Below are 25,282 nucleotides of genomic sequence, written 5' to 3' on the forward strand. Positions count from 1 at the left end.
ATGCATCTGTGAGCATGTGCATGTGTGGCTAACTTCTGGAATACTCGGACATAGGGCGAAAAAAAGGAAAAATGGCAGACAAGAAGACGAACAAGAAAGAAACCAAGTAAGAAAAATGGAGTCGAAAGAAAGAGGGAGTGAGGGAGGAAGGAGGAGAGAGAGAGTATGTCTCTTTTTCCTGAGATGGTTTTCATTGTATTGTTATTGTCAGTAATTTCACGGTTGCTTGAAGATAATGATGTTTCAAGGAGTCAATGTTGCTTTTGGTCTTTTGAAAGAAAGATCCTTTAATAGCGCACAAACACAAAGGTGAGCGCACGCACACATATATGTACATATATATACATACACACACACACACACACACACACATATATATATATATATATATGTATATTCTCGGCAATTTCCGTTGCTCGATAGTTCGGCTCTGTCCGGACTCGCTTCGTATATATACGTGTATGTGTTTTTGTATAGGCTTGTTGCATCATAATTTTCTTAGGTTTGTACTAATCAAACAGAAGAACCGTCAGAAAACGTCACATGAGACCCGACTTAATTGAAACGAGATAACTTTATGCAAAATTTCCTGCAACGAACGATGCCATTGTCTTTGAGAAAGTCGCTTAGTTACAGGCTGCACTTTCCAGGAGTTGGCGTAGCACTCTTTCTCTCTCTCTCTCTCTCTCTCTCTCTCTCTCTCTCGTTTGTTGTTCTACTCTTCGTGCTTCTTAAAGTCAACCGTGAAAGATTCAGAGAAATAGCCATAGAAGACATAGAACAGACATGTCTTCTATGGCTATTTCTAAAATTTCAAAAGTATTGAAGAAGCTTTCTATAATTAATTATTCTGCTCATGGGCTTTGGGAATGTGTGTGCCACTCACGATCGAAAAATCGCTGTTTCGATTCCCAGAGCGGGGTGTGCGTTGTGTTCTTAAACAAAACACTTCCTTTCATGTGGTTCTAGTTTACTCAGCTGTAAAGGAATAAAGCTGCAATGATTTAGCATCCCGTGCACTGACTATGTGACCTCTGCCACTTACACCCCAAAGAAGCCAAATTCACAACCGAGTCCTAGAACATGAGATACTGACGTCCACGTCTTGAATATGAAGACGATTAGAACAGCATTCGATAATAGAACCACGAGGGTTTCAACTAAGATTTTCTCAGGTAAATATTGGAAGCACAGTTTAATGGATCATTGCAATCATGATGCCAGAGCATGGAAATATATATTTGCACGTGATTTGTCCCTCCGCATGCGATAAAGTACCAACGACCAGCTGGGTATGACTGATTTTACCCCTTCTATTTAATGTCACTTGTTATGCCCAAATTAGAAGCGATTATTATTTGACAGAAAGAAATAAAATGGCTCTTTGTTAGAGGAGCTCTATCTCTCTCTAGCTCTCCCTATTACACAAAAAGAACAATTATACATACATACATATATATCTATCTATATATGTATGTATGAATGTATACACGTAAATCTATTCATACATACATTTACATACATACATTATTCAGAGTGTGTGCATGAACAGGCATGGCAGAGATAATATCGTAGTTCGTTAAATATTTCGATTTCTCAAAGAAGGAAAACAAATGAATCGTAAACCGAAAATAATATGGTTAATGAAGTAAATGCTATTTTCTATCACTGTCAAAAACGTTTCGCTAATTTCTCAAGTGAAACTATTTGCCAATCTTATAAAATCATTTGATTTTATGGCAGCTTTAATGGCCGAATTTATAAGGTGTTCAATGAATATGTTTTATTCTTAACTGAAATAGTACAATGAGTTTCTGAAATTATACCAATTCGAATAGAGGAAATTGAAAATACGGCGTAGTTTCTCCACATACATATATTAATCTCTCTTCCCTCTGCCTCTCTTTCTCTGTATATATATATATATATATATATATATATATATATATATATATATATATAATATATATATATACATATATATATATATCTATATATATATATATATAATATATACATATATATATATATATACATATATATACATATATATATTATATACATATATATATACTATATATATATATATATATATATATATATATTACATATATATATATATATATACATATAATATATATATTATATATATATATATATATATATATATATATACATATATATATATAATATATATATATATATATATATATATATATATATGTACATATATATATATATACATATATATATATATATATATATACATATATAATTGTGTATGTATACATCCACAAGCGCATATCTGTATTGTTTCTTTATTTATTTAAGTTTTGATAACGCATCGTTTTATTCCCGAAAAATAGCCTCATAGGCTTTTTGTTAAATTTTACTTCTTGCAGTTATATACAGTGTACTTTGTTTATCGTTTTTGATGCATCATTTCCCATTATCTTTATTTCCATTTTGGTTTCCATTCCACAAACTTGCCAAAAAGCTAACGAAACTATTCAAAGAAATGGAATGGGTCTCCGATATATTCTTATGGATAAATGAATTAACTGCAAAAGTATAATAACAATATAACCGAAACAGCCGGTAGTAACTACACAGAATGTAACAACTATCTTTTAAGAACCGAGTATCTAACATGCTAACAAGAACTGTAAAATTTGAAGTATCAACACATAAACTGTGGAAGTAGCACGGACCCCCCACCCTTACTCAGACTGCTATTATTTATGTGCAGTGGTCTAGTCCATTCTTACCAGGGGGTGTCGTACTCTTGCAGAACATTTCCCCTTGTCAGATTTCGTGTTCCAAAGGATTAAAGAAATTATATGTATGTATATATATATATATATATATATATATATATATATATATATATATAATCATAGTATCTCTTTTGCTTAGGCATTTTCTCAAGATGTTCGGTCTGTTCTCATTTTCTCATGCTAGTTCTACGGGACTCTATTACATTTAGTACTGGTACATTGAACATTTCACAGAATACTTCCATGGGAATTTCTTCCTGATATTGAACACCCCTCTTCCGTAGTTGGTTTATACCTCTCTTATGTTTACCGTGTGAGCCTTTAATTTGGTACACCATACCTCCATTTTTCTGGTAACAAAACCATTTTCACAGCCATCTTCCCATTTTTACCGTTTCTAGAGATTTTGAAATGCACTTTATCTCAACGTATTTGCTCGGCTCTTTCGTATTTTCTATACCACTTATTTCTTTGGTAATAGCTTATCAAAAATTGATTTTACTCTTCTTGCGAACATCAATTCTGCCAGAGAGTTACCTAAATTTGTACTTAGATTTAGGGTTCACTCTTTATATTCTTAAGAAATTAGCTAGCGCGAAACATGAATCACTGGTTTTGTACTTTCGTCTTCATATTTATGAAGTAGAACTGCTCCGAATCTGATCACGGAAGGATCATACGCTACAATGTCCATTTCGGGATCGTAATGTGCGAACGACAAGCCTTCGATTAGAATTATTTTTATTTCTTCAAAAGTGTTCTGGAAATTAGTGTACTAATTCCACTTTACTCGTTCAATGGAGCTCTTTTAGCAATGTAGTTTTGATAATAGTTTGCCAACCCAAGAAATGCGCTTGTAGATTTGGAATATTTGTCGGTTCAGGCAAATTCCTTATTGCGTCTGCCCACGACGGTTCAGGACGCCTACCGCTTTTATCAATTATTTGCCCTAAGTATTAAATTTAGGGTAGACAAATATCGCATCTTTAGTCACTCAAACTGAACCCGAAAACTCTAATTTACCTAAACGCAGCTTTTATGTATCTCACATGTTTACGAGAATTACTCTCGATCAAAATATCGTCCAAGTATGGGATTGCAAATTCACAACCCGATAACATATTATCTATGATTTTCTGGAATACTGCTGGGGCCACTTTCAATCTAAAATATAATCGTGTGTATCTGTACAATCCTCTGTATTTATCTTCAAATATTTTAAGCATTTTTCGTTTACTTTCATCTGTAAACAGGTTTCACACAGAACTAATTTGGAAAATAATTTTCTAACATTTAACTTTGAAAAAATGTCCTCTGCAGTCGGGAGTGGATGGTGGTATGTTTATTAAGCACTCCTGTTCAATCCTGTAAAGAAATCGGCGAACAGCCTAATCTTTTTTATTTATTAAATTACATACCGTGGGTGCCACCCACCTTTTTGATGACTCTACTCTTTTCGAGTCTATCCAAATTTTCATTTACGGTTTCAGTTGCCGCCAACGGTAATTTTCTGCTTGCTTTAAATAGAAATACAACGTTTTCAATTACTTGGAAATAGGCTACCGTCATTCTACATAGATCTAAATCCACTGGTAACACTTGCGGGAACATTTATTTTTATTTCAGTTCTTTCTCCAGTTCTCCCGAAAACTTGTTTTTAACGGGACAACCATTTATGTTATTGCAATAAAGATTTATGGGGAGGTGCAATAAATCGAATATTTCTAACCAATCTCTGTCAAAAAGATTGATTCTATTTTCAACAACGAATAATTTTGCTTCGCGTGTCTCTTCTCGAAGTGTGGCGTCGACACAATTTATAAAAAAGGTGACGTCGATGTAATTTATTGCCTGTTACACCACGCGCTATTTTCGCTGTTTTAAATAATCTCGATTCGCCTTTTTTTTTTTCCAAGTATCCGCATTTATAATCGAGATGTCACTACTTGTGTCTAACTGTAATTTGGTATTCACAGAATTTATTTTTACGTGCACGAATTTTTTTCATTTCCCGTAGCAATCAATCTCTGCTGAAAACTCCTTAGAACTTTTTGTACTTGAATGTCGTAATCTTGTTCTGCAATGAGAACCCCTGTGACCCAGCATCCGACAACTATAGTACCTTTTGTTTGTAAACGGACAATACTTTTTGTAGTGTATGCCTCCTCAGCCATTACACAGATTGGGGCCTGACACATTATATTTTTTGTGTTTCTTGGGACGACACATTTGAATTTTTGCAGAACCATTATTTTGTATTTTTTTCACATCATGTTTAAGACTTACCGTAGTTCGATTTTCTTCAGTGAGGGTCTGTAGAGATAAACTTTGGTTCGCTTCCTCCATTTCCAATATCTGCAGGTGCTATGGTCCTTCGGCGAAGATAAGTGAGGACACTGCCAAAGACACTCGTTACTCAAACTTAATCGTTATATAGAAATAGCCGATGCGGTGCTTAGTAAGACAGACCACATTATGTCAAGTCTATCGCTGATAAGTTTTCATTGCTTTTGTTGTCTTTATTTAACTCCCATTGCTTGGGTTGTTTAACGTTATGCTGTAAAACAGTTGTCTAACGAGACGGAGAGGACAGATACGTCCAAACCTCCGGAAGTTGAAACAAGTTCGTAAAAATTTACCAGAAATATATTACATACATAATTGGGAGTAAATGTAAGTATTGATTAATCGGATGTTGTACTGAGATCAAAGCTGAAAATTGATTAAACAAAAACTTTTTTATGTAACTCATCTCAATTCGGATAAATGATGATTTTAATCTTCATAGATTATTAATTTGATAAATATATAAGAATATGTAATAGACAAATAGATATATATGATAAATATCTGTGTGGTAAGACGCTTGCTTCCCAACCACATGGTTCCGGGTTCAGTTCCACTGCGAGGCACCTTGGGTGGGTGCCTTCTTCTATAACCTCGGGTTGACCACAGCCTTGTGAGTCGATTTGGAAAACTGATATTGAAAGAAGCCCATCGTATATATTTATATACGTATATATTCGTGTGTGTTTGTGTGTGTCCCCTACCCCCGCAATAACTTGACAACCGATGCTGGTGTGTCTATGTTCACTTAACTTAGCGGTTCGGCAAAAGTGACCGATAGAATAAGTACTAGGCCTACAAAGAACATGTCCTAGTGGGGGGCGGGCTATTCCTTCGACTAACACCCTTTAAAGCGGTACACCAGCATGGACGCGGTCACGTGACTGTCACAAGTAAAAGAATATAAGAATAAAATGATGTTGATATAAATGTTTATATTCTATGTTTTCTTCTTAAGCCTTTCTCTACTCATGGAGCATGAGTTAGTGACCCATATCCTCCACTGTTCCAGATATTAGGATGTCTTTTCTGCTTCCCTCCAGATAGATTACTGCATTTTTACCTCTACTTCTATAGTTTATATGTTCCCATGAGGGGTCATCTTTCTTTCCCATGTCCTATTACTTTTGCCATGTTGTCAATGATTCTCTATATTTGCTTTATAATCGGTAAGGATGTTGGCCCTAGGCAATCCTACTTTTACCTTTCGGAACACTTGATCCATATTAGTATTTGACAGTCAGCATGGGAAGCCCTACCAAGGTTTAGCGCTCTGCTGATATAGTTCTCGATGTTATTACGACACACAAGCCTCACATACAAAAAAGGGCAGGACATTCTGGTGGCCATTCTATACCTCTCACTTTTTATTTCCATTTCGTTTTTGGTTACATGAGCACGAAAAATAAACATTGGTTAATTGACAGTTTAATTAAAGACTGAATGAACGACGTAAAAAGTATACATCTTTAGAACTATTCTAAAATTGCTTATCTATAGAGCGTATTACAGCTACACACCTATCGTTAGTTTTCCGAACCTGGGGTTTCTCTGATTATTAAATATTACACCCTAGTTTATATTTTGACTTTATTTACAATAGGCGCAGGAGTGGCTATAGGCGCAGGGGTGGCTATAGGCGCAGGAGTGGCTATAGGCGCAGGAGTGGCTATAGGCGCTACTGTGTGGTAGTAGCTTGCTAAACAACCACATGGTTCCGGGTTCAGTCCCACTGCGTGGCATCTTGGGCAAGTGTCTTCTGCTATAACCCCGGGCCGACCAATGCCTTGTGAGTGGATTTGGTAGACGGAAACTGAAAGAAGCCTGTCGTATATATGTATATATATATGTGTGTGTGTTTGTGTGTCTGTGTGTCTGTGTTTGTCCCCCTAGCATTGCTTGACAACCGATGCTGGTGTGTTTACGTCCCCGTCACTTACCGGTTCGGCAAAAAAGACTGATAGAATAAGTACTGGGCTTACAAAGAATAAGTCCTGGGGTCGATTTGCTCTACTAAAGGCGGTGCTCCAGCATGGCCGCAGTCAAATGACTGAAACAAGTAAAAGAGTAAAAGAGTAAAAGAGTATACGTCTATTATTCACCAACATAACTCTCTTTCGATTTCTCTCTGAATACCTCTTCTGAAGTTTTAGCAATGTTCCTAGCTTCAAGATGTAGTTCTTTCGGATTTTCAATATGTCTGTAGGCAAATTCGATAAAGTTAAAATTGCATTATATTTTTTTTTTGTTTTGAATTATAATCAATTTATATTTATTTACATATTTATTCTATTGTTTCATTGTAACTGCGCATGTCATTCACAACTCCTCAGTACTGTTCATTTTTTCATTGACTGTGTTTCTTTCTCTAACAGTCCACGAAAAATTATAACCTTTAAATATTCTATTAATGTTTATTTCTCTTTACAAAAAAATATGTTTAGTAGTTGTGTATAAACTGTGCTAAACTGCAACTATTGTACTGTGGGTACTCTGAGAACGAATTACATTGTAAATATGATTACTATCAAGCAAGCTAGATATCAGTATGTGTATGTGTGTCTAGTTATATTTGTAGAGTGTTGTGTACGTAGACATTATGTAAATAGATCAGAGACAGAAAATGGAATTCATAGGATTCTTTTTTTTATAACCCCTTGAATTCTTTCAACTCATTTTTGTGCTTATAGCCCATAGCTGAGATGCTCTACCTTTTTTAGGTGACTTTTTTTAATGTTGCTTGCTATATCATCTTGCCGTTTCACTTTGTCGTATAATAATGTATAGCTCGGAAGAAGTTTGTATTCTAGCAGTTCTCAGTGGGAACTGAATAACACGATACACTTACAGTCAAACAGAATAAATAGAATACACAGATAAAAAATATATGTATATCACCCGAGGAGGTGCATGCTACACCAATGTTGCAAAACAGTTGATTGTACAGCATCTCGACTATGAGTTACAGGTGGGTGAATGAGTCGAAACAATTGCGGTTTTGGATGAAGAAAATCGGGAATTCTATTTTCTGCCTCTGAACTATTTGTGTGTATTAACACACACGCATATATACATATATGTGTGTGTGTGTGTGTGTGTATGCACATACTCTTATTTTGACAAATGGGCAGTAGAGCAAGAAGTACTAACAAAGAATTCGGCGTAAGTGTGAAGAAAAACCGCACAAACAACATGATTGAAATTCGGGGCAAAGAGAAAGAAAACGCAAAAATACAACTCCGTGATATTTTTGTTCTTCCTCCAAAGCCCTTCCTATATTTTCTTTACATCGTTATCATAAAATATGCCCCAGATTATTTTGTTTTCTATTTTGACTTATTTAGTTTCCTTGTACACTTATTTAGCCTTTGTGTGTATGTTACCTTTTTGCTTTATATTTCTACGCATTTCAGACACGTGCTTTCGCCTGTCTGAGTACGTGTAGTATTTTGTTTGCTTCTGTTTTGCCTCAGATCCCTACTTCTTAACATAGTCACCGTTTCCCTCAATAGCAATATTCCACCTTCGAATGAGAGCATATATCCCTGCCTCGTAAAATTCTGCTGACTGTTCTTTGAGCTACTTCTTCACTACAGTTTTCACTTCATCGCCACTGGACTAACATCTCTTCGGCCCCATGAAAGATTGTTTGGGAGGCAAACATTATTCCAGTAACGAGGAAGGGAAAACTGTAGTGAAGAAGTGACTCAAAGGCCAGTCAACAGAATTTTACGGGACACAGATACATTATCTCATTCGAAGGTGAAACATTGCTATTGAGAGAAACGATGAATAGGTTGAGAAGTAGAAATGTGATCCACAGAGAACCAGCTTCATTTTGATGATACATGTTCCTGTGTTGGTAATTATTCCTGTCCTAAACAAAATGGCATTACTTTTTGACTCACCCTTGTACAAACTCAGGTAAATACACACGCACACGCACACAGACACCTATATTTATATAGTAGGAAATTCTCATAGAAATACCGTCTGATATTATTATATGACTTTCATACTTCCTAAATATTTCTATTCGTTTATTATATTGCAAATTATATAATACTATATATTTTTTTCTATTAAACTCATGTATGCATTTGTTTCGTCTATAGAATACGAACAGAGAATTATAATCTTTGGAAAGAAAATTCCGGTGAGCACAGTTGTTACGATAAACCAGTCTTACAGGACTACACTATAAATACATGTAAGTTCACACTCTCTTTCTTGCTTAGTAAACTTATTATGGAAAGCACATTTAATGATATATTTTTAACACGGTGATTTTTTACTTGGTACTAACATTTTCGTATGTCTCGTGAGAGTCACGTTCGTAAAATATAAATTTATCTTAAGAGTATAAAAAGTTTGTGTGGCTCTGTAGTAAGAAGTTTGCTTAACAACCACATTAAGAAATATTCATTTTATTACCTGAAAATAATTTTACGCTCAGAGTAACAGATTGAATAATCAGTTGTTTGAAAATAGACAAACATGACCGCAAGAACCGTCTGTTCTTTCTCCACTTTCTCACAATAAAGGTAAGAAGCTTGCTCTCCAAACACATTGTTCCAGATTCAGTCTTCTTATTTGAAACTTTGGACAAGTGTTTTCTACTATAGCTTCGGGCCGACCAGAGTCTTGTGAAAGGATTTAGTAAAAGAAGCCCGTCGTATATACACACGTGTGTGTGTGTATGAGAGAGAGTGTCTGCCTTTGTGGATGTGTTTGTCTGCCACCACTTGATAACCAGTATCGGTGTGTTTACATCCGTATGACCTAGCGGTTTGGGAAAGAGACCGATAGAATAAATGCCAGGCTTTAAAATATAAATCCGGGGGTTGATTCATTGGACTTTAAGTTCTCCAAGGCTCTTTCCCAGCATGGCCACAGTCTAATGACTGAAGCATGTAAAAGAAATGGTAAAGATATAAATCGCCTCACCCGTAACTACTATATGACTGAATAATTTTTTTGAATCCACCATGATTAAAATTCGAGGCAAAGAGAAAATAAAAGCAAAAATATAACTCCGTGATATTTCTGTTCTGCCTCCAAAGCTCTTCCTTTATTTTCTTTACATCGCTATCATAAAATATGTCCCAACTATCATAAAATACGTATACCAACTTCACCTGTTATGTTTTATAATCACTCACAATATAAATCTACAATAATATTTAAGTAAACATTGCATATTTTCACCCACCTCCGCCAGCTTACCTAAAGAATGGTATTACTTTCTTTTCAGTTCGTAAATATGTATTAAACATCATTGTATGTGTGTTCACCATTACTTTTCCAACAGTAGAATGTTTATAATAATAGCTGTATATATAATTCGAGCAAAATTTCAGAAATGAATTATTTCACGTTCTATCAAAACTTTCTAAATTATATATGAACCACATTTTGCAAATAATATTTATTTTACCATTATATCAAAGAAGAAAAGCCTACACCGCGCCTCTATCGAACATAAAGAACGAAATACAAATCCCGCTTTTACTGAAATTTGTATTAACAATGAAATTTCAATACGACAATGCAATTACTCCAGTGACTTCGCAGTTCTCTCTAAACAATTATAGTTTTAAGAATCTGTCTTTGAATTTCACTTTGGCAAAATGTATTACACAGATGCCTCAAGCATATATGCATTTCTAACTAATATTTATCAAATAATTTACGCTATATTTACCAGCTACAATGGCGAATATATATGTGCTTACAATAATATCAATCGAGAATATAGAATATCGTTCTTATTAAGTTTACATTGATAATAGTCCAATTTGGTGAATAACATATTCTAAATATGAACATATTTTATGAATGTTTGTTTCGTTGTATGTATTATAGGGAAATATATCAGATCGTAGAATTAGTTTTCGTTCATCTACCAACTAAGATTACATATCAGGCGATATATGTTCCTGTTGTTCAGTACAGGCTTGCCTTAATTGTGCATTGATATAATAAACAACAGTTCATTCCGCATTCTCTAGTCATGATTGTAAATTTACTTTACTTAGGACCAGATTATCTAAGGTGTTTTTATTCTGAAGACAGTAGCACAAATTTGAAGGGAAATCTTCTTGCTATTTCTGTTCGGTCGAATGACTCATCAGAAACCTCGTCATTGACACCTCTGGCTTTCATCAAATGATTCCATTAACATATCTTGATCTATAATAATAATAATAATAATAATAATAATAATAATAATAATAATAATAATAATAATAATAATAATATTGCCATGGTGCAGCATAACACCCTGATGCAGTAGTAGGCAGTGGCTCTCAATGCCTTGATTCAGTACCAGGTTGTGGCTCACATGGCTTTTGATTGGAAGTGTTATCATGTACATGTTTTGTCTTGGTATGAAAATATAGGTGACAGCAAATATTTCACTCAATACCAAAGGTGTGTTTGTCAACTGCTTGATCTTAATCAATCGGTCAAGTCCCTAGTGGCTGATGTATTCATCTCTGATCACGAGCAAAAGTATTGCGGAAGCACCATAGCCATGTGTTAAGAGGAATTCTTTGTGGTTTAAATAATTCATCTCTAGAAACATAGGTGTTTCATTTATCATCCCTAAAGAAAACTTCTTCGGGGGTCTTTTGAGCAAAAGGGGTTACTCGACCAGCAGTAAATTCTAACTGGGTCGCACCTGCAAGGTCATGCGCTGGTTATCTTGATATGAAATCACCATTTCGCGCACATACAGTTGTGATGCATGTGTCTGGTGCATGCTTGTCAGACAGGTAGTCGTGTTGGGGATATTGGGCTTCGCATATTTGTACCCCAGGGTCACTTTGATGGCATGCGCTGCTTGTCGATTAATCCTGGGATTTAGCTGGTACTAATTTTACCGTCTTCGAAAGGATGAAATGCAAAGTCGAACTCGGCAGCATTTGAATTCAGAACGTAAAGACGGACAAAATGCCGCTTAGCATTTCTGTCCGGAATGATAACAGTTGTGCCAGCTCGGCGCCTTAGTTTCAAATTTTAACTTAAGATCTGTAACTTCAGGACAGATGGAGTAGTCAATTACACTGATGCGAGTACTCGACTTCTCATGTAAACCTCACCTCATTAAAAAAAACATTTCTCTGACTCTCTAACAATTCTACCATCTCACCAACTTATTATTGATATTGACAATAAAATAGGTAATGTGATGAAATTACAAATATGAAGCAAAATTATGAAGCAAGAACTGGAATTAAATATTGCTAATAAAAAAAAAAATTCCAAACAATCATGACGAGAGAAAATTAATTAATCAGAAGTAATGAAGTAAATAATTTTTTCAGATGTATTTATTATCTTACTTTAAAAGACGAAAGTGAATAGGCGGAGTGAACAGGAAATGAAAATAATGCCGACGTGCTGGATATCGAAAATTTCTATAAATATTTTTTTTTCAGAAGTTTGGAACGCAAAATCTCTCCTTGTCTTGTCGTTTTTGTGTTTGCTTTGCAAGATTCTTGTTATGAATTCGTGTACTGAAATGTTTTGCTTGATGTTTCATTGATTAACCGAATGATTATCGAAACGAACGATAAGTTACTTTCGTGAATAACGAACACATTGACGAATAATAAAAAAGACGTGAAACGCAACCTCTGCATGTTATTACTGGCGTAATAATAACACCCCAGACATGCAACGAAATATTGCAACCTTTTATTAATGATACTTGATTGTGACAAGATTTTGAATAAGGATTCTTCAGGGCACGCAAAGTTCAACATGCATTGTCTAGAACTTTATGTTATGTTTTGTTAAATTATGTGGCTCAATGTGCCTTGGTGTATAATTTCGAACCACTAACCTAGCGTGCAGTATAGAATGCCATAAACTATTGGTTTCAACTCTCTAAACTCTGAATTCAAATGACGTCATTAAAAAACTTGGTATCAATCGGTGAGATCGTTAAAGAAAATATCACTCAAATACTGATGTCAATTTCTCTACCGAACACGCACACAAACACACACATACTTTCTATCTCACTCTCTATTTCACTCTCTATCTCACTCTCTCTCTCTTTCAATCTTTCAAACAAACACACGCACGCACACACGCACACACACACATACACACACCATGTTTTAATTTGGTCTCGCTTCAAACATGCCTCGTAAGAAGTCTCAAAACTAGTGTGTTCGCAAACGTTGGCCCACAAAATAATGACCAGTATGTATCTACATCAAACACTTTCTTATCTTATATTATGTCGGTGGGCTTAAACTAACATATTGAATTCAGGTTCGTAATATCATCAGCGTGGTCCAATGACTGGGTAGTACATTGCAACGATGGCCAAAAGACTCTACTTCATTTTATTTCACTCCGTTAAGCTGAAGCATGCGCAACATAGGCGGAGGCATTGCTGTGTGGTAAGTAGCTTGCTTACCAACCACATGGTTCCGGGTTCAGTCCCACTCGATGACATCCTGGGCAAGTGTCTTCTACTATAGCCTTGTGCAGACCAAAGCCTTGTGAGTGGATTCGGTAGATGGAAACTGAAAGATGCCTGTCGTATATATATATGTATCTATACGTGTGTGAGTAGGTGGGTGGGTGTCTGTGTAGATGTTTGTGTGTCTGTTTCACCTCTCCTCCCACATCTATTGACAACTGATGTTGGTGTGTTTATGTTCCCGTAACTTAGCGGTTCGACAAAAGAACCGATAAGATAAGCACTAGGCCTGCAAAGAATAAGTCTTGAGGTCGATTTGTACGACTAAAGGCGGTGCTCCAGCATGACCGCAGTGAAATGACTAAAACAAATAAAGGTAAAACCTAATGCTTCACCTCTCGCTGTCACATTACTGACTTTTCAAATGGGTCAAGATTAGAAGTGTTCAGAGGCTATTTGTAACGAATGATGACTTCGCAGCATCTTAAAATATCGTTAAAAAAACATGGTACACAATTCTGTGTGATGGCTACAGTGCATCCTGATCAAGAGACGGGGCACATGACTTCGGTACTTGCTTTGCTCTACAATGTCGTATTATAGATAATATCACGTGATTACATGATCGACCACGCTATCGGACGTTGCTATACACTGCGGGTCACAATACGCTTCGCAATGTTATACCCTTTGAGTGATGCCACCCCCGCTGGTAAGGCGTGCAGGCCGACATTCCCCACTGATCGGATGGTTGATCCGTGGCAGGGTTACTCGTTTACAGCTGAATTTCCTGGAGCAACATGCAATGAAGTGTTTTATGAAGAACACAACGCACCGCCCGATACGTGAATCGATCCTACGATCTGGCGATTGAGAGTGCGACATCCTGACTACTAGGCCATATGCCTTCATATATGTAATAAACAAATATTAGCATAATTTGTAGATCATGTAACAAAATGATTTGCTCTATTAATCAAAATATACCCTGGGTTTTATTTTAAATTTCACCATTGATGTATAAAATTAGTATCGGTCAAATATTTCAGCAATTTAAATCTTTTGTGATCTTTGTCCACATTCGCCGCCTTGTGTCAAAGGTCGTATTCAATAAATAATATCGATTTATGAAGATGCAGAATGAGAGGTTATTGATTTTGTTTCACTATTGCTACCAATGACATTGAGAAAAACGTGGACATTAAAACTGAGGCTTTACATTTGACATGAATTATATTAAAATAATATTCACCCTAACAAATGCAATACTTCTTCCCATAAAGAAGTCTGTTTTGTTCGAAAACAAACCCCTAATTCTGGTATAAAATGATTCTATCAATTATCAAAATCATCTATATTCCTAAACATTGCGAATACATTCCCTACACTTCTACTTGTTTATCTCCCGAGTCTAGAAGTGTTGGGATCAAGAACCTGCGCAATCTCCTGTCCCAGCTGCAATTTATCGCTTTACTTGGCCAGTGTCAGAGAAGCTAGCTCACAGCTTTGTAGTCTTTCCGCCTTTGGTGATCAATGATTTCAACCTTTTGTCTCTACGTTCTTCAAAAGCTTTTAGATAATCACTGCTCGCCTAAGAACTAACGTTTCTAGTTCTATCTGCAAAAGACATCACCAGCATTCCTCTTAGGTATCGTTTCTCTGTCTCATGAATCTTCTGACTTTTACTATTAACTGCAATATATAATGCAACCGTGTTATATAGCAAATTGTCAAACACAACTTCTAAGTTATAGCTCTCACCGCGCATCTACCCATCATCTTTATTGAATTTCTCATAAATTTCAAATATTTATCATTATGATACAGAGAGGATATTATATTTATTTACATTGATTCTGCACCTACCCTTCATTCTTTATCTCTCTCTTTCTCTCTATCTCTCTCTCTTGCCTCTCCCTCACTAGCTTTAAGTTCCATTGTCTCACCGTCTCCTTAACATCCCCTCCTTCCGTCTCTTTCTCTCTCTCTCGCCCTCTCTCTGTCTCCCTTGTTCTCACGTTGTTTCCCTCTTCGTACGCTGTTATGCTCACTTTCTTCTATTTGTTTGACTTGGAATAAAGTTTAACAGAGAAAATAGAATAAATCATTCCTCGTAGATTACGGACATTGAATTCTAAATTCAAGTTTTATGTCTGACTTGTCCGTATCAGTCATGCTTTGGTCTTTGTATCTATTTATGTTGCTATATCATTTCTTTTACCCTTGCAGAAATCTTTCTCGTAATCCCATTACTTTTCGTTTTACTTCCTTACCCTCTCTCATCTTCAAAATTTACATCTTATACCAAGGCAATGCAGACAAACACACATACACAAAGGTACACGCACGCACACACATATACACACACACACACTCACATACACACGACACACGTTCACGCATACACAAGCAGATACACGTAAAAACGTCTTTATACCCAACTGACAACCATGAAATTCATATAAAATTAGTTACGCCAGTGAAAGTAAGACGTTTTTTGTGGGGGTATATGTTTTTTACTAAATTTAAGTATTTCTCTTTTTAGACATATTTATATAAGTACATTGGCTATTTATCTTTTTCTGTATTCATTATATTTCTTACCGTCCACCCTCATAATAATGGATCGAACGATCGAACCTTCAGTTCATCCATTCATCTATCCATATTCATCCATAATTCCATCCATCCATCAATCCATATTCATCCATAATTCCATCCATCCATCTATCTATCTATCTATCTATCTATCTATCTATCTATCTATCTATCTATCTATCTATCTACCTATCTATCTATCTTCATATCTATCTATCTACTTATTATCCACCTCTCTCTCCCTCTCAAACTTTCTGTGTCCTCTTGAAGAACATCTGTGTCTTCTTGAAGCACATCTGCTCATTTCAGTATCCAAAATTTGTATGTAGACGTTATATTTGTGTGAGGTATGCATGAGCTTTGAAAATACTCTAAGATACTTACTGGAGCGTGATAATATTGAAGTGGGAGAGTGTAAATTTTGGGGATATTATTTATGCAACATGTATTTCATTAGCTAATAAAAGTTATAAAATTGCACACGTCGTAGAACACATATAAGATATTGCTTTTGCACAGAGAATCACATAAAACAAAATTTCCATTTTGATGTAGTGGAAAGTATAGACGCACTAGTTTGTAACTCCTATTAGCTAATGAAACGCACGTAATGTAGAATAAATATCCATTAATTTTCCACTATGCTCTTTTTTCTACAGACAAACACACACACACATTCACACACAAACATACATACATTACCCACATACATAGTATCTGATATATTTTGAGGCAAGGTTAAAACTAGTTTCTATTGGTCAAATATTTTATTTCAAATTTATCGTCCAATATTTATAACCTATTTTGCCGTAGAACCTCGTTTTCTTTAGAGAAGATTATTTAGACAATCCAAGTTAGTCAAGAACAGGTATAGTAAATTTTCCTTTTATTTAATGAAATTCAAGCGACTATAAATTCGTGGATCTGAACAAAAAGTCAAAAAGTGACTATGTCTTGAAAATATTTCACTTCACGCCGTTAAGGACAACCGTAAATGGTTTATCTTTTGTGAATTCGTGATAAATAATTCTATGATTTTAAGAGACGGTTATGTATTATTATGATTTGTACTTTCCCCAGGGACATTCATACTAGATAAACAAAAATAACTTTAATAAAGATCAAATAATTTTAGCTGTGTAGAAAACTGCATCAAAGTGGCTTCTTGCCAGAAGCTTGTCTCTTTTTGCACTGCGTTCGTCGTCTTAGTAGATAATTATAGCTACAGAAGTTCCATTTAAAAATACGCCGTTGAGCTTCGATATTACTCCACACCAAACTCTTGCCCTGGCATATATCTGAAAAAAAAGTATTTTTTTTTATTTCTGTAGTAAGCTATTCAAACTGCATTGGTGATTAACTGCCGTTGGCAGGGCACATACATTACTGAATCTTAATGCATGTTTTCACCGAAAGAAACATTTAAATGCAGGCAGCAAAGAAGATATTTCAATTAATGTTTGGAGATTATAGATCCAAAGTATGTCCATTACCTCTGTATATACGTGAGTGTCTCACTAAGCGTATGTATGTACCGTATTATTCATAAAAATATTCCGATCCCAGCAATAACTGAAGGCATTTCAACGTTTTGATTTATAAATGTAGAGAAGAAATGAAAGAACAGTAAATTGATTCACACTTTCAGTGTTGGCAATTTATTTTAGGAGTATTTTTTTCCTTGATTTATCATACAGAACGATGGATGGCATAAATTTAAAGTAACCTTCCAATCTGCAAATTTCTGACACTCTGTTCTGACTCTCACGTTTTCGGTATTTCATCTCTAAGCTGATAAACCTCTTTAGAAAGACATGAACAGCACTTATTCAATTTCAATTTCACTCTCTACTAAGTTGCAACAGTTGAGAACTACTTGTTATATTTTGTGTTATAGCAAGGGAATGGTGCTGAGTTAGGTATAACGTTTTATTGCTCCTTATATGTCCAGGTGTAATTAACTTCAACGAATTGATTTTACCCATTTCATGTAAAATTTGCTATAAAAGCAATGATAGGATTTCGGAATATATGCCTTTTATGATTAGAATTTTAATTCTCTACTCATAGAATTTATGTTGTGCTATAGTTGCATTTGACTTTCAACACGCTCTTTGGCACGTATGTAAATGTGATATAATGGAGTTTAGAATGATTTTTAACATTTCAGTTTACGGATGTACAAATGTACGACTAATTATTTTATATCGCATCGACGTTAGGGGATCGGTAAATTTTAATTACTGTCACAATGGAGTTTTATATATATATATATATATAATTAATCAATATAGGGTGGCAAAAAAATTTTGTAGAATTCTTTTTGCCACCAGCGGCCTAGTGGGAAAAAATTAAATAGTCATAGACCATTTTTAAGTTCAACATCAACAATCAAGGAACGGCCATGATAGGCCATTCACCCACTAGAAATAACAGCCAAAACTTCAACCGCAAATAAAGATTAATTCCGTAAACAGGAGAAAATTTAAAAAACATTTACCCTGTAATTTCTTGTACGATGCACCGTTTCATCTGCTGTTTAATGGTAAACTAACCTGATTAAATTAAATCAAGCCAATCTTCCATAGGCCCTCAGATTCTTCAGCAAGAAATAGCCAAGTCGGAACAGATATTTTCACGAGGCATTTCCGATTGTTGATATATATATATATATATATATATAAACTATACAGGGTGGAAAAATTTTAGAAATATTTCTACAAGTGGCTAGCATGTATAAAATAGTCAATAAACAGCATATTTTTCATATAATATTATAAAGGGAAGGAAAAATAAAAACATTTACAATATTTACCTCCCAGAAATTGCTCTTAACTGTAGGATGGACGGTAATTGTTCCTTCTAGCATGTAAGGTGTCCTGTTAGGGTCCCCTCTTGTGTGTTTAAATGTACACCTCCGCTCTAACCCTGTACCTGACACCTCCACACTCATTCGTCTGGCCGAACTTGTCCTTACTCTGAACTGCTTCTCGTTCGCGGGCGAGTTCTACCATCAGGTCTCGGGAGTGGCCATGGGAACGCGAATGGGCCCCAACTATGCGAACCTGTTCGTTGGCTATGTTGAGGCCCAAATATTCTCTACTTTCACTGGTCCCACTCCTGAACTATATGGTCGTTATATTGACGACATTATCGGTGCCACCTCACTCTCCCGCGAACATCTAGATTCCTTCCTCTCTTTCGTCCAATCTTTCCATCCAGCCCTCCACTTCACTTCCACTATCTCCAACACCTCTGTCTCCTTCCTCGACATTTCGGTTAGCATTCTTGACTCCACTCTTACCACCTCCATTCACTAAAAACACACAGACTCACACTCATACCTCAACTTCTCTTCCTCCCACCAGAACACACCAAGCTTTCCATCCCCTATTCCCAATTCCTCCGTCTACGTAGGCTCTGTAGTGACGACCATGACTTGAGACTCAGTCTCAACGTATGGCTCACCACTTCACCCTACGTGGATACCCCCTCACCACTATCCACACCGCCCTTGCCAGAGCACGGTCCGTGGACCGTGTATCTGCTCTCTCTCCCCGAACCCGCCTGTAGTCTCCCGCCTCCCTTTTCCCCTCACTTACCACCCCACGACCCTACGTCTCCAACGCACCATTCTTCGAGCTTTCCGTCGTCTCCAGTCCGACCCGTCCACTTCACACCTCTTCCCTAACCGACCCCTCCCCTCTTTCAAACGAGCCCACAACCTTCGAGACCTTTTGGTCCATAGCTCCTTCCCTGACCCTACCTCCCAACCCGGCTCGTTCCCTGCTCCCGCCCACGTTGCCGCACTTGCCCTTACCTCTCCAACACCACCCGCCTCACTAGCACCCACCATCGACCCTATCCCATCATCCACTCCTTCACCTGCACCTCCAGCAATATTATCTATTGCATCTCTTGCTCTCTCTGCAATTCCTTGTACATCGGACAAACGGGACGCCGCTTGGCTGACCGGTTCGCGGAACACCTTGCGAACGACACACCGGTCTCACGCCATTTCCGCTCCACCGGTCACTCCTTGCAACACCTATCTGTGTTCGGTTTGTCCTTACACAGAGGCCATCCGGATTCCCGTTTGCGCCGTGAACAGGAATTAATCTTCTCTCTTCGCTCTTATACGCCATTTGGTCTCAACTCTCCCCCCCTCCTAACTAACCCCCTCTCCCCCTCCTCACCTATCCTTTCTCCCCCCGACCCCCACTTCTTCAGTCCTTCATCCTTTCACCCCTACTCCCCTTCCCTTCTTCCCTCTTCTCCCTCCCTCTTCCTCTTCCCTCTGCTCCCTCACTCCTCTCTCCCCTTCTCTCTCCCCCTCTCCCTCTTTCCTCCTCATCCCTCCCTCCCCTTCCTTCTCCCCATCCTCCTCTTCACCCTCCCCTCCCCCTCTTCTTCCCCTCCCCTTCTCCCCTCCCCCTCTTCTCCTCACTACACCACATGACTTTACACATCACATCACATATGATGTGCCATACTAATACACACACCAACTAATACATACTAATACGTACTAATACATACTAGTACATACTAATACTTACACCAACCCTATACATACACACGTCCAGACCCCGCATACGCACTTATACTCTCTCACACACACACACACACCTATACATACCAATACGTACTAATACATACTAATACATACACCAACCCCATACATACGCACGTCCAGACCAATCCCACGCACTGATACTCTCTCATACACACACACACACACACACACACCCTTATACATACTAATACATACACCAACCCTATACATACACATCCAGACCCCTCCCACGCACTTTTAGCTGGTCCCTCAACCCTATTATCTCCCCTTATTTCGCTCTCGCGTCTCATGTTTGATCTTTGACCTCTGGCCGAAATCAGATCGCCATGTTGATTCGTTAGCTACTGCACGCATTTTTTTCTCTCCTTCTTTCTGTGTTTTTCTCTCTCTGTGTATCTTTCTGTTGAAGAGCGTAGGCTCGAAACGTTAAAGACTTGTTTTATTTATATTTCCTGAGCGCCATACTAATACAATTGTTCGTTTGTTTTCCACCTGCCTTCGTCTTTTGTTTATTTTCATAAAGCTTCCCGTATATATATATATATATATATATATATATATATGTGTGTGTGTGTGTGTGTGTGTGTGTGTGTGTGTGTGTGTATGGAGAGACAAAGAGAGGGAGGATTAAAATTATGCAGTTATGTTCTTTTTTGTCAACTGATGCTGTAGTAATTTGTTAATTAGTATTTTTACCAGCAACATAACGATATATATGTTACAGACTAAACTATGTGCATACGATATAGACCATGGAAAATCATCTGTGGTTAAGAGGTTAGTTATATTGGAGTAAAGTCTTGCTCTATGTTTTGATATGATTAAATACACTTTATTCAGGTTCCAACTGCCTTTGGAATAGTTGCATATTTCATAAGGCTCTTCGATGAATTGATGGGTAATATTTCTCTGTTAAGCATGTAAAGACGCATACGTCAACCATTTCTTCACACACGTGTGTGTGAAAGAGAGAGCTGAGCATATGAGTGTGTATGCGTGTAGGTTACAGTCAGCCGATATAATAGGAATTGAGGATACTGATCGAAATGGATTGGCATTAAATGATATCCTTCTCCTGGATAATATTAGTCATATTTTTAAACACAGGTCTTCCAATAAGGAAAGTTACTGGTAGCTATAAAGGCCTAATTTAATTAGTCTCAACCTTCAAATGCTTGTGCAGTTATAACTTTAAATGCATTTAAAGTTCTCCTGACACTCTGTCGTTAACTAGCTTTATATAGCAATCGTAGGATTTAACGACACGCGCCTGATGTTGTTGAAGATAATTGTCTTTCCTTTATAACAAAGTTCTCTTATCGTATTATCTTACATTAAGTAAAGTACTGATATGGTATTTTCCTTCTGCATGTTTATGGCCATCGTGTGGTCAGTAGTAAGAGAGAACAATTAGCTGGCGAAGCTGTACAATTTTCAATTACATATAGCGGATAATTTCATATAGTCTGTATGCATTAACGCGTGTAAACGTGAGATGGACTTACTAATCCATTTGTATATAATCCCATATGAACAAAGTTTCTCACAAATGAATTATGCCTTTGATGGAGCAGTGTACAGTAATTTATCTGACTATCATTTACTGCAAGAAACAGCATTTTGATCGATAAATTGAGCGGATGTACTTTATCCGACAGAGAATATTATAATAATTAGATTAACAGTTAAAGGAAAGTTACACGAGTTAATCCTTTGCTTGTTTATTTCACACGTTTCTAACATCAAAAATTATCGGTCATTTTCGACCATTCAAGCGTAAGTTTTGTGTATGAGTTCTACAAATGTTCGTACGACTAGAAAAGTTATATGAAGTAAGTTTAAATTTGATTCCTTTTGTCATAAATAATCGATTCATTGTGATTGATCAAATGATTGCAAATAAATCTGTATTTCCTATTCAAACGAGATAAATGTTATGCAATATTCAAATATACTTCAAATCGATTTCTGGAAACTTCTTACATATGAGATCATGTGATTTGTTTCTTCTCTATTAACATGCTTCATAGCATTAACAACATATTATTTCGTATCATTAATTACTTCTTCGAGTTACTGTGTGTCCAAATCTATAAAGGAAAAACCTCTATAAACATGTATCTCTAATTTATTTCGTCTTGGTCACTATTGTAAATATATTTATATGTAAATAAATGTTGAAAATAAGAGCTTTCATATGTATGCTCAAAGCGTATCCTGTAAACGAACTTAAGATCACGCAAACACGCACACACATACGTATACACATACAAATATATGTGTATAAATATCACAGCTTTGTGCGCCGTGTCCGGTTGGGTGCGCATTACCACGACTCGCCACCCACACCCAACGAAGAGGACTGCTTCACTGGCCTGGGCCGCCGACCATCCCCGTGGACGCCTGCCCCTGGCCAGATCCTAGCAGTGGATCTTTTCGCGGGCGCTTGTCAGCGTGCATTGGAGCAGTTCAACTTCTCCAGGCGCCAACGCCGCCTCAACATCTCCCCGGCTGAGCTCTTGGCTCTTCGTTCCCTCCAACGGCGCGCTGACATTATCATCAAACCGGCTGACAAGGGTGGAGCTGTAGTGGTGTGGCGCGCGGACCTCTATAGGGCCGAGGCTTTCCGCCAACTCAATGACACCTCCTTCTATTCCCCTCTGCCCTCTAACCCCACACGTAGCTACCAACAGACGGTATCCTCTACTGTCCGCGACCTCATCTCGTCCTCCCGTCTCCCACGCACCGCATCCAACCTAATTGTGCGAACCCCACGTACCCCCACCATTTACTTCCTCCCCAAAATCCACAAACCCAACAACCCTGGCCGCCCCATCGTCTCCGCCTGTAACTGCCCCACGGATCTCATCTCTAAATACCTCGACCGTGTCCTTGCCTCCCTAGTGGCATCTCTTCCCTCCCACATCCACGATACCAACCATGCTCTCCGGCTTTTCAACTCTTTCTCCTTTCCTCCCGGCTCCTCCAAAATCCTTTTTACTATGGACATCCAAAGCCTCTATACTGTTATCCCTCACCACGAAGGACTGCAGGCCCTTCGACACTTTCTTGACCTCCGCTCTAACCCTGTACCTGACACCTCCACACTCATTCGTCTGGCCGAACTTGTCCTTACTCTGAATTGCTTCTCGTTCGCGGGCGAGTTCTACCATAAGTTCTCGGGTGTGGCCATGGGAACGCGAATGGGCCCCAACTATGCGAACCTGTTCGTTGGCTACGTTGAGGCCCAAATATTCTCTAATTTCACTGGTCCCACTCCTGAACTATATGGTCGTTACATTGACGACATTATCGGTGCCATCTCACTCTCCCGTGAACATCTAGAATCCTTCCTCTCTTTCGTCCAATCTTTCCATCCAGCCCTCCACTTCACTTCCACTATCTCCAACACCTCTGTCTCCTTCCTCGACATTTCGGTTAGCATTCTTCACTCCACTCTTACCACCTCCATTCACTACAAACACACAGACTCACACTCATACCTCAACTTCTCTTCCTCCCACCCAGAACACACCAAGCTTTCCATCCCCTATTCCCAATTCCTCCGTCTACGTAGGCTCTGTAGTGACGACCATGACTTTGAGACTCAGTCTCAACGTATGGCTCACCACTTCACCCTACGTAGATACCCCCTCACCACTATCCACACCGCCCTTGGCAGAGCACGGTCCATGGACCGTGTATCTGCTCTCTCTTTCCGAACCCGCCCTGTAGTCTCCCGCCTCCCTTTTCCCCTCACTTACCACCCCACGACCCTACGTCTCCAACGCACCATTCTTCGAGCTTTCCGTCATCTCCAGTCCGACCCGTCCACTTCACACCTCTTCTCTAACCGACCCCTCCCCTCTTTCAAACGAGCCCACAACCTTCGAGACCTTTTGGTCCATAGCTCCTTCCCTGACCCTACCTCCCAACCCGGCTCGTTCCCCTGCTCCCGCCCACGTTGCCGCACTTGCCCTTACCTCTCCAACACCACCCGCCTCACTAGCACCCCCCATCGACCCTATCCCATCATCCACTCCTTCACCTGCACCTCCAGCAATATTATCTATTGCGTCTCTTGCTCTCTCTGCAATTCCTTGTACATCGGACAAACGGGACGCCGCTTGGCTGACCGGTTCGCGGAACACCTTCGTGACATCCACCTTGCGAACGACACACCGGTCTCACGCCATTTCCGCTCCACCGGTCACTCCTTGCAACACCTATCTGTGTTCGGTTTGTCCTTACACAGAGGCCATCCGGATTCCGTTTGCGCCGTGAACAGGAATTAATCTTCTCTCTTCGCTCTTATACGCCATTTGGTCTCATCTCCCCCCTCCTCATCTAACCCCCTCTCCCCCTCCTCACCTATCCTTCCCCCCGACCCCTACTTCTTCAGTCCTTCATCCTTTCACCCCTACTCCCCTTCCCTTCTTCCCTCTTTCTCCCTCCCTCCTTCCCTCTTCCCCTCCCTCTGCTCCCTCACTCCCCTTCTCTCTCCCCCCCTTTCCTCCTTCCTCCCCCTCCTCCTACCCTTCTTTC

The 25,282-nt window shown here is 38.2% G+C and overlaps 1 protein-coding gene across 4 annotated transcripts in view; it reads left to right on the forward strand.

Annotated features, from left to right (window-relative positions):
• LOC115218041 overlaps positions 1 to 25,282 on the forward strand; it is a 415,719-nt gene that overhangs the window by 112,423 nt on the left and 278,014 nt on the right. For 3 of the 4 annotated variants that reach the window (XM_036507809.1, XM_036507808.1, XM_029787795.2), the window contains exon 2: positions 9,239 to 9,333. The gene's annotated coding sequence lies outside the window, so the exon portion shown is untranslated. Of the gene's footprint in view, positions 1 to 5,036; positions 5,051 to 7,670; positions 7,674 to 9,238; positions 9,334 to 25,282 lie in introns of those variants that run through there. The other variant, XM_036507810.1, reaches the window with a different exon arrangement.

The sequence above is a fragment of the Octopus sinensis genome, linkage group LG12, assembly GCF_006345805.1.
Source record: "Octopus sinensis linkage group LG12, ASM634580v1, whole genome shotgun sequence".
Taxonomy (NCBI): domain Eukaryota; kingdom Metazoa; phylum Mollusca; class Cephalopoda; order Octopoda; family Octopodidae; genus Octopus; species Octopus sinensis.